Source organism: Protopterus annectens, chromosome 1.part1 (genome assembly GCF_019279795.1).
Source record: "Protopterus annectens isolate FY-2018-M chromosome 1.part1, PAN1.0, whole genome shotgun sequence".
In the NCBI taxonomy this organism is placed as follows: Eukaryota; Metazoa; Chordata; order Ceratodontiformes; family Protopteridae; genus Protopterus; species Protopterus annectens.
Window position 1 is genome coordinate 788,766,685 of NC_056726.1, and position 14,078 is coordinate 788,780,762.

The 14,078-nt window shown below is 38.7% G+C and overlaps 1 protein-coding gene across 2 annotated transcripts in view; it reads right to left on the reverse strand.

The window, feature by feature from the left end:
* EPG5 (ectopic P-granules autophagy protein 5 homolog) overlaps positions 1-14,078 on the reverse strand; it is a 2,535,958-nt gene that overhangs the window by 606,126 nt on the left and 1,915,754 nt on the right. The gene's annotated exons all lie outside the window — the stretch shown is intronic.

The following is a 14,078-nucleotide window of genomic DNA, read 5'->3' on the forward strand; positions in this document are numbered from 1 at the left end:
AAGTGGCAGTAGCCCTAGTGGAATGAGGCCTAATCCCAGCTGGAACCTCTTTGCCATGATGGGAATAACAAAATGCAATGCAAAAGCCAATCCACCTAGAAATAGTTTGTTTTGACACAGGCTTGCCCTGTGAACTTAAAGCAAAAGAAACAAGTAACTGCTGAGACTGTCTAACATCTTTAGTCCTGCTCAAATAATAACGCAATTGCCTGTGTACATCTAAAGTGTGCAAAATCTTTTCCCTTTATTTTGAGGATCTAAAAACGTAGGCAAATGAATAGTTTGGTTTAAAGCCACACTAGAAACCACCTTAGGCATAAAGGAAGGATTAGTACGTAATGATACCCTGTCCCTATGGAAAATCAAAAGGGCTCTACTGCCATAAGGGCCTGCAACTCAGACACCCTTCTTGCAGAAGTAATAGCCAACAGAAAAGCAGTCTTCCATGACAAATATTTCAATTCAGCAGTAGCTGCAGGCTCAAAAGGTTGTAGAGTAAGTTTTTCCAACACAAAATTGAGATCCCAAGCAGGAGTAGGAGCTCTTGGGGGTCTTATATTCTTTGCCCTCTAAGAAACTGCTTGAACAAAGGATGAAAACAAAGGTGGGTCACAATCATAGTGAGCTGAAATTGCTGCAGCATGAATCTTTATGGAAGAGAAAGACAAACCTTTGTCCAATAACTCAGTAAGATATTGAAGAGCCACACTCAAATTAGGCTCTGAAATCTCCAAATTCTTTGCTGTACTCCAAAATAAAAATCTCTTCCATTTATCTGCGTACACTCTCCTAGTACTAGGCCTTCTAGCTTCCATAATCACATTTAAAACTTGTTGAGGAAGCTGAGACCTACCATGTTTCAACCCAGAATATGCCAAGCTGTGAGATGAAGAGATTGAAGCTTGACATTGAGCAGATGACCGTCCTTCTGAGATAACAGATGAGGAATCAGAGGTAAAGGCCATGGAGGCTTCTTTACAAGACTCCTTAGAAGTGGGTACCAGTGTTGCCGAGGCCAATCTGGAGCTATCAAAATCATCCTTGGCCTGTCCTGTCTGACCTTTAGTAATACCTTTGGAAGAAGAGGTAGAGGTGGAAAGGCATAGACATGAAGGTTTTTCCAACTGAAAGACAGAGCATCCACTTTCCAAGCTGTGTGATGAAACCCCTTTGTGCAATACTTTGGCAGCTGGTGGTTTAGTGGAGAAGCGAACAGATCTATGTCTGGAGTTCCCCATGACACTGTCAATTTTGAAATACATGAAGATCCAGTTTCCACTCGTGGGGATCCATGATTTGTCTGCTTAATACATCTGCTAGGGAGTTCTGTGCTCCTGGCAGAAACCTTGCCTGAAGAGTCAGTTGCAGGCTTAACGCAGTCTCCCATAAAATCATTGCTTGCCTGCATAGAGGATAAGAATGTGTTCCCCTTGCTTGTTGATGTACCACATGACAGTTGTGTTGTCTGTCAGAATCAACACCTGCCCTGGAATTGAACGCCATCAATGCAAACTGGACTGCTAACATCTCCTTCATGTTGATATGTAGATGCTGTAGTCTGGCAGGCCACTTGTCTTGTATCCACTTTCCATCTAGATGAGCTCCCAAGCAGTGTCCGAGGCATCTGTCGTTAAAATCTGACTCGCCTCTGGCCGGGTCACAGAGAGTCCCTTGTTTAGGTGACATTCCTGAGCCCACCACAAGAATTCCTTTTGAAGGCAAGGTATGATTTGAATGACAGTGTCCAAATCTTGGCAGTGCTGTGTCCATACATTTTGAGATACCATTGCAGCTTCCTCATATGCAGTTTGGCATTGGGAAGCACCAGAATACAAGATGCCATGAACCCTAATGCTTGAAGGACTGTCCTTGCAGTCAGCACGGACTGATGAGATAGTTGATGGAAGTAAAGTGACAGACTGTTTTGTTTGTCCGGGGTTAAAAGGCCATCTGGGCTGCTGTATTCAGTCTCACACCCAGAAAGCACATGTCTTGAGAGGGTACTAGACTGGACTTTATTTCGTTCACAGAATACCCTAGGCATCTTAGCACTGCTATGACAAATTCCAGATGCTGTAGAAGGTGTTCCTTTTCTTGAGCCAGAATCAGGCAGTCGTCCAAGTAAGGATAAATTTGAATGCCTTGAAGCCTGAAGTAAGCTATCACTGGAGCCAGAACCTTTGTGAATACTCTAGTAGATAAGCCAAAGGGCAATGCAGAGAACTGATAATGAAAATCTCCAGTTGAAACCGCAGATACTTTCTGCAACTTAGCCTTATGGGCACATGAAGGTAAGCTTCCTTGAGATCCAAAGTTACCATCCAGTGATCCTTGCCCAGCAGAGGTAACAGTTGCTGTAACGCCAACATCTTGAACTTGGGAATGTCCAGATAAGTGTTGAGGATAGATAAATCCAAAATTGGTCTCCACGTGTTCCCCTTCTTTGGCACTAGGAACAGGCGAGAATAAACCTTTCTGACACAGGGACTGGCTGAATAGCCCCTATCTGGAGTAACTGAGAAACTTGCTTGTGAGCCTCTTTTCTTTGTGGAGGAGGAACATCTGGCATGCCTTTGAAAGGGGCATTGTGTGGAAATAAAATCTGTACCCGTGATGAATGATATCCAGCACCCATCTGTCTTGAGTGATTAAATCCCAATTTTCTTTGAAAAGAGACAATCTTCCTCCCAAAGGAGCTGCCAGACGAGAGTCCACTGGCAGCTGAAAAGGCAGGTCATTGGTTCTGCTTACGAAAGGACTGACCCCTGCCCTCACCAGAAGTCTGAGCAGGTGAACTGTCTGATCTAGGCCTAAACGAACCTTGAGCCCTGCCCCTCCCACGTCTAGATCTACCCCTAGACTGGGAACCATAAGCAGGATATGTCCACCCCTTAGCAGGCCAATTTCTACTAAACTTGGAGGCTGCACCTGCAAAATCTTTAACAGTCTGCATAGACTTAGCTTTGTCCTCCATTTTCTTTAAAACTGCTTCCACAGGCGGTCCAAACAACACATCAGACTGTAAAGGAGCATCCAAAATCCTGGTCTTAACATGCTCAGCTAAATTCTGATCCTTCAACCATGCATGTCTGCGAAGAACAGAACTAGTAGCAGCCACCCTCGAGGAGGCCTGAACAGCATCAAAACCACACTGCAAAGAATGCTTACCCACTTGTTCAGATACATGAACCAAATCCAGCAATTCTTTACACTCAATACCTCACGTCAAAGCATCCACCTTAGATTTCAATTGTGAAAGGAGATAATTCTGATATTTCAGCATATGAAATTGACAATTCAACGCCCTCATGGCTAGAGTGGAAGAAGTATATACTTTCTTACCCCACCTATCCAAAACCCTCGCCTCTTTATCAGAGGGTACAGGATTTTTAACCACAGAAGCTTTAACACCTTTAGGCCCCTGAGAAACAGTTTCTGGGTCCGCCCTGGGACTCTTAAACAAATACTTATGAGCTTCGGGCACCCTATAATACCTATCAGGCTTAACAGGAGCAGGAGGCAAGGAATCAGGGTTCAGAGAAGCCTCTGCAAAAACATCCTCCACCACATTTAACACAGGAGGAATAGCTAAGGGCCTATGCTGGGGCAAAAACAAGAATTCCCTAAGCCTTTTCTGGAGTCAGAGTAATCTTGGCCTTCCCATTTAAAGTGCTCCCTCATGGAGTGAAGAGTCTCAGAAAATGAAAAATCCTCAGGAGGAGAAGCTGAAGGAGTGGAATCATCCACATCAGAATCAGAATAAGTAGGAAACTCTTGCAAGTCTTCCACAGAAGACTCTGAAGCCTGTGAACACTGTTCAAAACTATCAAACTCCTGTTCCACCCTAGGCCTCTTATCAGGTGGGGCATAGAACCTCTAATCAGAGTAATCAAATCTTCTGCCATTTTAAGCATATGTTTCTTAGGCACAGAGCAAATGCTAGGAGAAGCCCCTACAGAAGCTGAACTTGGCCTTCCTCTAAAAGAAGCTTTGGCAACAGAAGGAGAGGCCCTAACTACCTTGGGAAGAGAGGGAAGAACAGTTACCTGAGAAGCCCCTCAGCCTGGCCTACCTCCTGAGAGGGCACATCCTGTAACAGTAAAGTATCTGCCTGAGACTCCATAGAGACTCCTGGCAAAACTTCTGGCTCCCCTGAGCCTTCTAGAGGACCGTCGACCGGGTCTGCCGGTTCCACACACCTAGACTTCACTGTTTTGTCCTTGCGCTTCTTAGATGAAGCAGGCGCGGAGTATCCGACGGCATAGTATAATTGCAAGGCTTCCCAAACACTAACCTAGCACAATCAAGCCTCCTCTTAATAGTGCGCTTGTTAAATCTAGCACAAGAGCGCCAACCAACAACGTCGTGCTCAGGCCCTAAACAAGGTATACACAATGTATGATAATCCCTATGCGGTATCTGCTTCCCACAAGAAATACAGTTATTCACTTTTCTGACATCCGGTTAAATACTGAGGCAAGAAAAACCAAAATGTTCAGCCATCTCTGTACTCGGTCTGAAACTCCGGTTTCGGAAAATCTCAGAACGCCAACCTGCACTCGCAAAATTGCTTCTGCATCGGACCATGCGGCAAAAGACTGAGGAACGGTCATGCGCATTAGTACCCTGACGTACTGACGTCAGTCTAAGGCGCCATGACCGATGTCAGCCTTATACTCTGGTATTCGGGCCGACTGGGACGCGGACTATACCCAATTGTCAGGACTGCAGCAAGGGAAGACGAAGAACATCCTCCAGCACCCTCTCTGTCCAACCAGTGCATCATGTCCCTGCTCAAGTAGCTGACACACACACACACTTTGAGATATGAATTATATACAAACACATAGACACTCCTGGGGAAAGCTGGCCCAGGTTCCCCTGCTATGCCCCCTCGTGCACAGACTATAAGGTAGTACCGACTGCCACCAACCATCCTTATCAGCTACTATAAAGGCCCTTGCCAAACCTTGTCCAATTCTACTGCGCAATGTTATTATTATGCAATTGGTAAGTGTGACTAAGACTGGAAGGCTATTTAGGAGTGACCTATATAGTGTCACCAAATACATTCAAGTACTCTTAAGAGCTTAAATATCTCTACACACAAACAGCCATAGTTAAAATGTTTAAAATATTTAATAATACATAATAAAAACACAAGACAATACTTAGTCATTCAACACAATGATGTTAGAGTTCAGAAATCACAGGAAATACATTAAAACAACATTGTGGAATAGTCTCACATAAATACAGAAAACAGCTAGACTAATCTGGCTATATTTATCTATGTCTCTAAGAGAAATCACTGTTCTAAATTCTACTTACAGAGCAAGCAAGTGCTGCTGAGTTGATAACAGGTCTGAAGACAAATACAAAATGCTCTTCTTTCTTTGTGTCCTTCAGTTAATAATACACAATACTGCTGAGTCATTTCAGATTACACCATTCTTGTCTCTTCTCTGGTTTAGTTCCAAGGATAACAGAACTCAAAATTGAACATTTCTTTGATCTGCACCTGCCAGGAAGTCACAGACTTTACATGTGAAACCTAGTGCACCTGCCAGGAAGCTACAGCAATAAAAGACACTTTACATGTGAAACCTAGTAATTATCTATGTCCTAAAGCAATAGAAAGACTTTCTAGCTACAGACATCCTGTCTCCGAGCATGAGATCAAGCACAGTCGTAAAATCCTTTGCTTATCAGCTTTCTTCCAGCAGGGTGCACTGTGGTTACATTTTTGAAGCTCAAAACATTAACGGGGTCAAGCATGTGGATCATATTATTTATTTATTTAAGTTTGATGACTTGAGAAGTCCACTGGGCCATAAAGAGCCTGTTTTCAGTGGAGGCCCAGGGAGAAAAGCTCCAATAATTAATATTAACAATAATTAAATAATGTAATATTTAATATTTACAAGAACATAGAATTATTTACAAAATTCTATCTAGTTAGGCTGGCAGCCTTCACAACTTGTTTTACACAAACATATACCTGTCCAGCTATGTCAGGTCAATGACTATCTAACTTAATAAAATGACATCGGGGTCAATCACTTTCATCCACAGACTAAGTTCTTGCCCACCAATTTTTGATACTTCATTGAATGTGTAAACCTTAGAAGTCTAATTGTAACCAATAAAAAACAATGGTCACAGTAATGCATTTAACTTGTTTTACACAAATACAACACACCCTTGCCAAGCCAGAGAAATGAAAGTCAAACTTTGATATAATGGCACTAGAGGTCAGTTACTTTCATCTGTGATGCCTAAATATCCACCAGGTCTTGAAAATGTATCAAATGTGTACCCCCGCCCCCGATGTCTGACTATGATTAATTAATGGTCAGAGACAGTATTTTAACTTGTTTTACATAAACATACACGTTAGTCCTGCCAAGTCAGATCAATGACAGTCTAATGTGAACAAAAATCTATAAAGGTCAGTCACTTTCAGGCAAAGATTATCTTCTTACACACTAGCTTTACACATACTATTGTGTATGTCCACTACAGGTATTTGATTATGATAGAAATGCTGTATATAATGCACTGCAATTTATTTACAGAAACGGAAAGTAGACTTGACAGTCCAAGCCCGTAATTGTCTGTGATCACATGGCAGCAAGGGTCAGTCTCTTTTATCCAGTGACTGTATCTGTATCCACCAATTTTAGGTACTTTAATGAACATGTACACCTCAAAGGTCTCACTGTGATCAAGTAAAAATAAAGGCTGCAGTAATGCATTTTAACTTGTTTTGCACAAAAATAAGCTAGTCCTGCCATTTTGGGGCAATAACTAACTGTCATCAAATTGCAGTCACTTTTATCACAGACTGCTTTCATACCCACCAATGCAGGCGACATTATTGTTTACACCTCATATGTCCAACTGTGATCAAAGACAAATAATAGCGAGTGTAATGTATTTGAACTTGTTTAACACAAATGAACATCAGTCCTGACAAGCCAAATCAATGACTGCACCCCCCCCTAAAAAAAATTCTATGTATACCGCTGAGCTTTTCGTGTGATGAAAAGTTAAAGAAATTATGGCTATAATAATGAAGTCACCTGTTAACTCTTAAACAACAAAGCAGAAAGGAAAGCAATGTAAAATCCGAAAATAATAATAAGATCATTGAAGCAAGCAAACCATATTATGACAGTCCATGTCTATATCTACCTGCTTCATCTACTTTAAGTAGATACTGAAGTAGGCAATCCACATTAAGTCAGACAGTCTTTATCTGCCTGCTTAAGTATATGATTTAATTTCAGACATATTCTGCACTAAACATTTAACTGCTTTATTTCACTTAATTTTACATGGTGATTTCCTAACAAGTCCAATGATCCACAGCTTTGGCAGTACTTGTTTGGTGCTATTGAAGCCACCACTGCCTCAGAATGATAGAGGTAGTTGATTCCAGGCTAATGGTTGTTCAAAGCACAGAGGTAATTAAAACTACAATTTAAGAGGTAGACAACACTTTTTGGGAGATACTGTGCATAAAGGCTTTCCATTACTAATACATTTTTAGCAGAAAAGTGGTAGGCAGCAAATTTTCTTTTTCAATTTCATCATTGAAAGTGACTACAGTATTACTCATATTGTGTACTGAATTAGTTAAAGAGAAACATGCATTCATGCTAATACACGACACACTTTTTAAATGTTTTTATTAAATTATCAATTTAGAAAAAGGCAAACATATACTAACACTAAAGAAAACAAATCATATACATTTTTTTCATTTACATACTTTATACATCATACATGTTTTTTTTTTCTTTGTAATTACCATCACTGCAACTTTATATAAATTGCTGAATTCCTGCCTTCCCTTAAACCCCAACCCCCTCACCGTGAATATTATTCTGCATGCAACATTGCCAGTTTCCATTTATTTCTAAGTAATTTGTTCCTTCTTCTTAATAAAAATCCCTCTTCCAGTACTTTTATCTCTTTATAACATTTAATACTTCAGATACAGCTGGCTTAGACTTTGATTTATATTTTCTAGTAATTGCTTTTTTTGCAACCTACAGAATGAAACTTAATAAGGTCTTACTATGTGTGTAGGCAATTTAGATCATGTGACCCAGCTCAAAAAGACATATCCTTGGTGACAGCCATTTGCTCACCCAATATTTCTGACATAATACCTTGTTGTGAATGTTTAAAATCTGCCACCTCATTACACTCCCATGATGAATAGTTACAGTTAAGTCTTTCTTCCCCATTGCACCTCCAACATTTGCTATCTGAGGAAACATTCTTTGAAGTCTGCTTGCAAACATTTCTAAGCAAACATACTAAACCTTTTAGTCTTTTTACATACATGGGAGCCAAACAAATGTTCTCCTGTTGTTCTCATCAGCTACTCTTCCCAAAATTTTCTAAACTTGTTTGATTGATTCTGATAACTATCCTGCAATATTATACATGCCTACTAGCTAGCCATTTTTAACAGCATCATCTGTTCTAAATTTGGCTAGAAGACAGAGCCAAAGCAAGTCTTTTACTTAAGATTGTCCTATCCCTTTCTCTTTGCCTATACTCTGATATCAATCCCTCATAAGGAAGGCAGTTTCTAGCATCCCCTCCAAACATCTTATGGGCCTCAACCTAGTCTATTACCTTTCCCTCTCTATTTGCTCTTAATACTTTGGTTCCTTTGCAGGTTTTCTCCAGTAAATTCCAGTCCCTTATTGTCTATTTTATTTTTCCCTACTTGCAGTCATCCCTACTGGGAAAATTTCCTTTCTGCATTTTCATGTTGGCTTAGTTCTTAACTCATTACAGCAGAGTGACGTCTCCAGGCGTTTCTGCAGTTACACCCTACTGCTCCTCTAGGCGTCAGATATTGCCTGTTCATATTTGCATTAATAATTCCAAAACCATGTTACATGCAAGGTATTGGAAAATTTTATCTTGAAGCATACATGATAGCAAACACAATTGTATTGATATATGACCTCTGTCAATGGGTATTTGTTAAAAATGTAAGGTGGTAACTTCAATTTTTAAATGCTGAAGACATGCCCACTAGGAGTTAAAGGTACACACTCAAAAGAGCTCTACTGGAGGGAATGAGTTAAAGTACTTTCTGCTACTTTATGAATATAATATTCTGTATGACTATCATTATTATCCATAAGTATCTGCATCCAAAATCCCACTTGATCTTTATTTCCTGCATTACCCTCCTGTTTCATCATCATCCCTTTCCATTTTAAATTAAACCGTCTACTTCTGTTATGTATATGAGCCTTAAATGTCTAGTATTAAAATAAACTTTCTAATCAGGTAATCTTAAACTACCTTGTTCTATTGGAAGGATCAACGTATCCCACTTAACTCATGCCCTCATCCCCTACTAGACAAATTCCTTCAACTCTTTATTAATTACTGCCCACAACTTCTCATCTGGTTGAAAAATATGCCTGACCCTTACATAAAATCAGAGGGACTAAAAACATTATCATTGTTTGTATATTACTAACCATATTGTTTGTATATTACTAACCATATTCATAAAAGAGAGCTTGGGATTTCTCAGTGTTTGTATTATTTATTGTTTAGTCTCTTACCACTTATCCTTAGCTGCCATAACAAAAGCCTTTATTATACATACACCTAAATAATTCATCTTATCATGCCCTCATAAATATGGGTATTGCTGAACTAATTTGTGTGTGGGTACATAATGTATGGTTATAGCCTTTCTGTATCTTCATTAACTTTATATCACAGAAGACATGAAACTGTCTCAAAATGTTTCATAACACATAGCTTTCCTTTTCTGATTCTCTACTTTCTGCAAATAAAGCCAACTTTTTTGATTACCATATCAATTATATCATTCAACTTCTGAGTCCCTTATATTCTTTGCCAAGTGCTCTAAATATAAAGCAAATAATAAAGGAAAAATATAATACTTCTGCCTGCTTCCCTCTGTTGAAACACAACTTATCAGAGAGGAACCCTCTCACTTTAATTTGTGCATCTGATCCTTTATAAATCCTCCTAACTAGCCTTTATCAGGGAATACAAATTCTTCCATTGCGATACTCATATAATCTCAGCTTATTCTGTCAAATGCTTTCTCTGCATCAAGACCCACCAACAACAAGGAGATTTTCTAACATTCAGCTTCCCTTTGGATTATCATTGTTTTATCTATGTTGTCAAATGTCTGCCTCTCCCCTACAAAACCATAATTTATTTATTTATTAACATTTGTTTACTGGGAAAGTCTGACTTGGTACAAATCCAATTTTCAGCGGAGGCCCGGGGGAGAAATGCTCCAGATGCATGTACGTGAAATGTGGGAGGAAACCCACACAAATGCAGGGAGGACATGCAGACTCTGCACAGAAGGCACCCCAGCTGAGAATCGAACCGGAGAACCTCTTGCTGTGAGGTGACAACGCAACCACTGAGTGATCAATATCTATCAATTCTGACAACATCTTTACCATTGTTTTAGCTACTATAGACAAACACTTTATAATTATGGTTTAAAATCGAAATGGATCTCTATTAAGATGGGCCTGATAAGTCTTTAATGTACATAGTAACACACAGCCACTACATTTTTATTTCAAGACGTTGGTATACCCCCCCCTTCTCTTAAACAAAGTCTTCAAGATCTTTATCACCTTCTTCTCTCCTATCTTCTATACTTCTTTAGGAATACCATCTGTTTTTATCTCACCCATTCCGATCTTAACTGTTATTTGCTGAGCTTCATCAGTCTTTAACCTTGACATAATCAAGTCTTTTGTTAATATTTCCATTTGTGTTCCTTCTTAATTTACCTATTTCTCTGATTTATACAAATTTTCTTAAAATTTCTGAAATATGTCTAATACCTATACAGGATCTCTGATGATTTTTCTTGTTATAATCTCACTAAGTTTGGCAATAATGTTTTCTACTTTCTGTTGCTTAAGTCATTATGCTAAAAGGTTTTGTGCTGCTAAGTTATTATCAAAAAATAGCTGCAATCTTTCTAAACTCATGCATATTATCCAGGTATGGCCAGCGCTCTGCATTTGCACCACTTCTTGTTCTGTAAGATTCTCCTTATTCTGCTATAACCATTATCAGACCCTGTAAGTAATTCCTATTGCTTTTTAATCATCTCTCTTTCTCTTTTATTTCTACTCTGTTTTAAACTCCATTTTCAATTTTATCCCACCCACTAGCTATAACGTCTGAAGATATTTCTAGCCTCCTTAATAACCACTGAATGAGTTCCATTACCCATTCCTTAAATTCATTTTTATGAGTAGGTGGAAAACCACCAGTGTCTCATTTTTACTTCATTACCCTGCATTTTCACATTAGTTATTATTAGTGCTTGATATGAAATAGTTATTGGAGCCATATTGAAGCTTTTAATTAAATGCAAATCTTCCTGTGACATATAATACATATCTAGTCTAGTCCAGTTATTCTACCTTGGATAATTTAAATTCTGTATGTAAATTCTCTCTTGAGTTCTGACTACTGAATTCACATCTTCCATAAAAATTATTTTCATGAATTTCTTCAAACATCTAGCCTCTTTTGCTATATTTCACCTTCCAGTCCCCTCATACATCCTCATTATTGCAAATCAAGTTCTAGCCCCCACCTAAAATAGTCCCTGCTGAAAGCTGATTATTTCTGATAAAATGTTCTTAAGCTCCATAATAGCAGTTTTTGGTGGAATATAAATATATGCCCTTGTAATCCTTCTCCCTCGTCAATACCACACCAGTATCAGAGACAGAGGCCCTCTAGAATCATTATTATTACTCCTATTTCCCTTTGTCTCTCATATTTGGCTGAATTATCCATTCTGACTCCTTTATTTGTCAATTTCATATACTCATTTTTGTTTCTAATGTGTCTCCTGCAGCACTGCTATTTGCTCTCTGCATTTATTAATATAATTCAATATTCATTCCTATTTGTCTATACCTCTAAGGCCATTTACATTCCAAGATGGTATGGCTAGGGTAGCCATTAAGATTAAAAGCTACTGCTCTCATCTGTTATACATGACAATTTTTTGAAGGTGCACAGTTTCACAGGTTCATAGATTAGTACTAGGCTAACTGCTCACCATTTTAAGCCTAGCTAATTACCCCATTTGAGAATCAAACCCTGCATCTTGTATCTGTAAAGTAAACACGTTAACAATTATGCCAACCTCCCACCCAACTTTTGTGTTACATGCACACACATTAATGTTTGTCAAGATGATCCTTTAATGCAGTTTCTTCTTCTCATCTCCATATGAAGATATGTCACATTTTTTCATGAATTTGCTTTAATGAAAACCTTCAAACAAAAAATTAAATTAACTTTCAAACATATAAAGTTTAAGCCTACAGATGGAACTGTAAAACCTATATTTCTTAAAAGTAAAAATGTAAATGTTTACTTTAATATCTTTAACACATAGAGCAGTCACTGAAAAGATTCTCCCACATTTAAATTACCCCTGAATGCACACTACACAAAACTACTTTACTATATAATACATGGAGTTTATATCATGAAATGTTTTCTATAAATGCTAATAACAAAAATTGTTTTTCTTGAGTTACTTTTCTCTCCTTTTACTTTCCTTATGAACGTTAATGACAAAGTAAGGTACATGCTTTACAGTCCAGCATGTTTAACAAAGTCAACAAAAGTCCAGTCTTTATTAACCACTTTTTCTTGCAAAGCCATATTTCACAAATGTGAATGCTGTTTCATAGTCTCCCATTTATTCACCAATTTCAGTGTCGCTAGTCTTCTTCCTACTCATCTCTGTATCCCTCAAGTCCAAGATACTCCCGATTGTTCAAGTCAACTCATTTTGTTTTCTATCAAACATTTTCCTTTGGAGCAATGGAAAAGGTTTCAGTTCAAAGTCTCTCTATGAATTTTACTGTCAGATGAATGAGAAGCACAGTCTCCTGCTTCTTGGCTCACTTTTTGTTGGATAAATGGTGGCACAGTGGTGCAACGGTTAGTGTTGTCACCTCACAGCAGGAGGTTTTCCTGTTCAATTCTCAGCTGGGGTACCTTCTGTGTGGAGTCTGGATGTCCTCACTGTATTCACATGTGTTTTCTCCGGGTGATCCCGTTTCCTTCCACATTCCAAAGGCATGCATCTGCAGTATTTCTCTCTGGGCCTCTGCTGAAAATGGACTCTGTCCCAGTCAGACTTTCCCAGTAAACAAATGATAAATATATAAATAAATTTCCTCCTTAGCCTGTTCTGCATCAAAAATGGCTTTGATCCTTCAAGAGAACAGCTGGACACATCAGCTTGAATGTCATACCTGCTACCTGACATTCCCTGATTACTGGGATGAATTTTCTTTTCTTCTGCATGGCATACAGTGAATAATAACTTTCTACAAATACTCGGATGGCTGAAATTTTTAAGACTTTGCCTTTCTGCCAAAGCTTTGTCAGGATCAACTCTTTCTTGCTGGTATGACTGCATCTTTACGAATCGCTTTCTTGCTGGTATGACTGCATCTTTACTAACATAAGTCTTGGCTGCTTCTCATGGCCAAGTTTGGAGCATACACTTGATGTGCCCTTTCAATTAACAGATTTTGCTGTAGAATACCAGTCTAGCTGCATATGTGTGATTTCATAAAAGTAATAGTCTGTTCCTTCCAGTTTCTCTGATATAGCAGAAAATCTCAACTTTTCTCTGCATGCACTGTCTTCTAACTCTACTATTTTTTAAAACACCACTTCTTGGGAAGCCTCATTCACAACCAGCTTGTCCTTGATTTCAACCTCTTTTTTCAGTTTCATCATTTAATATGAACAGTCAGTTAAAGCTTCTTCTATTTTTTCCAGATTTTTTATTTGAGTTGATATATTTCTTCAATATTTCATTTATTTTAATCACCTCTAAACACATTTGATTTTTCCCCCTGAACTACTGGAAGCCATCTCTTAAACCAAAGCAGAAACTTGAACTACTTTTTGTTGAACAGTTGCAGAATCCTTCCCAAACAGTTTTTTTCTTCAAATGTTCTGGTTGATTTTCTTTC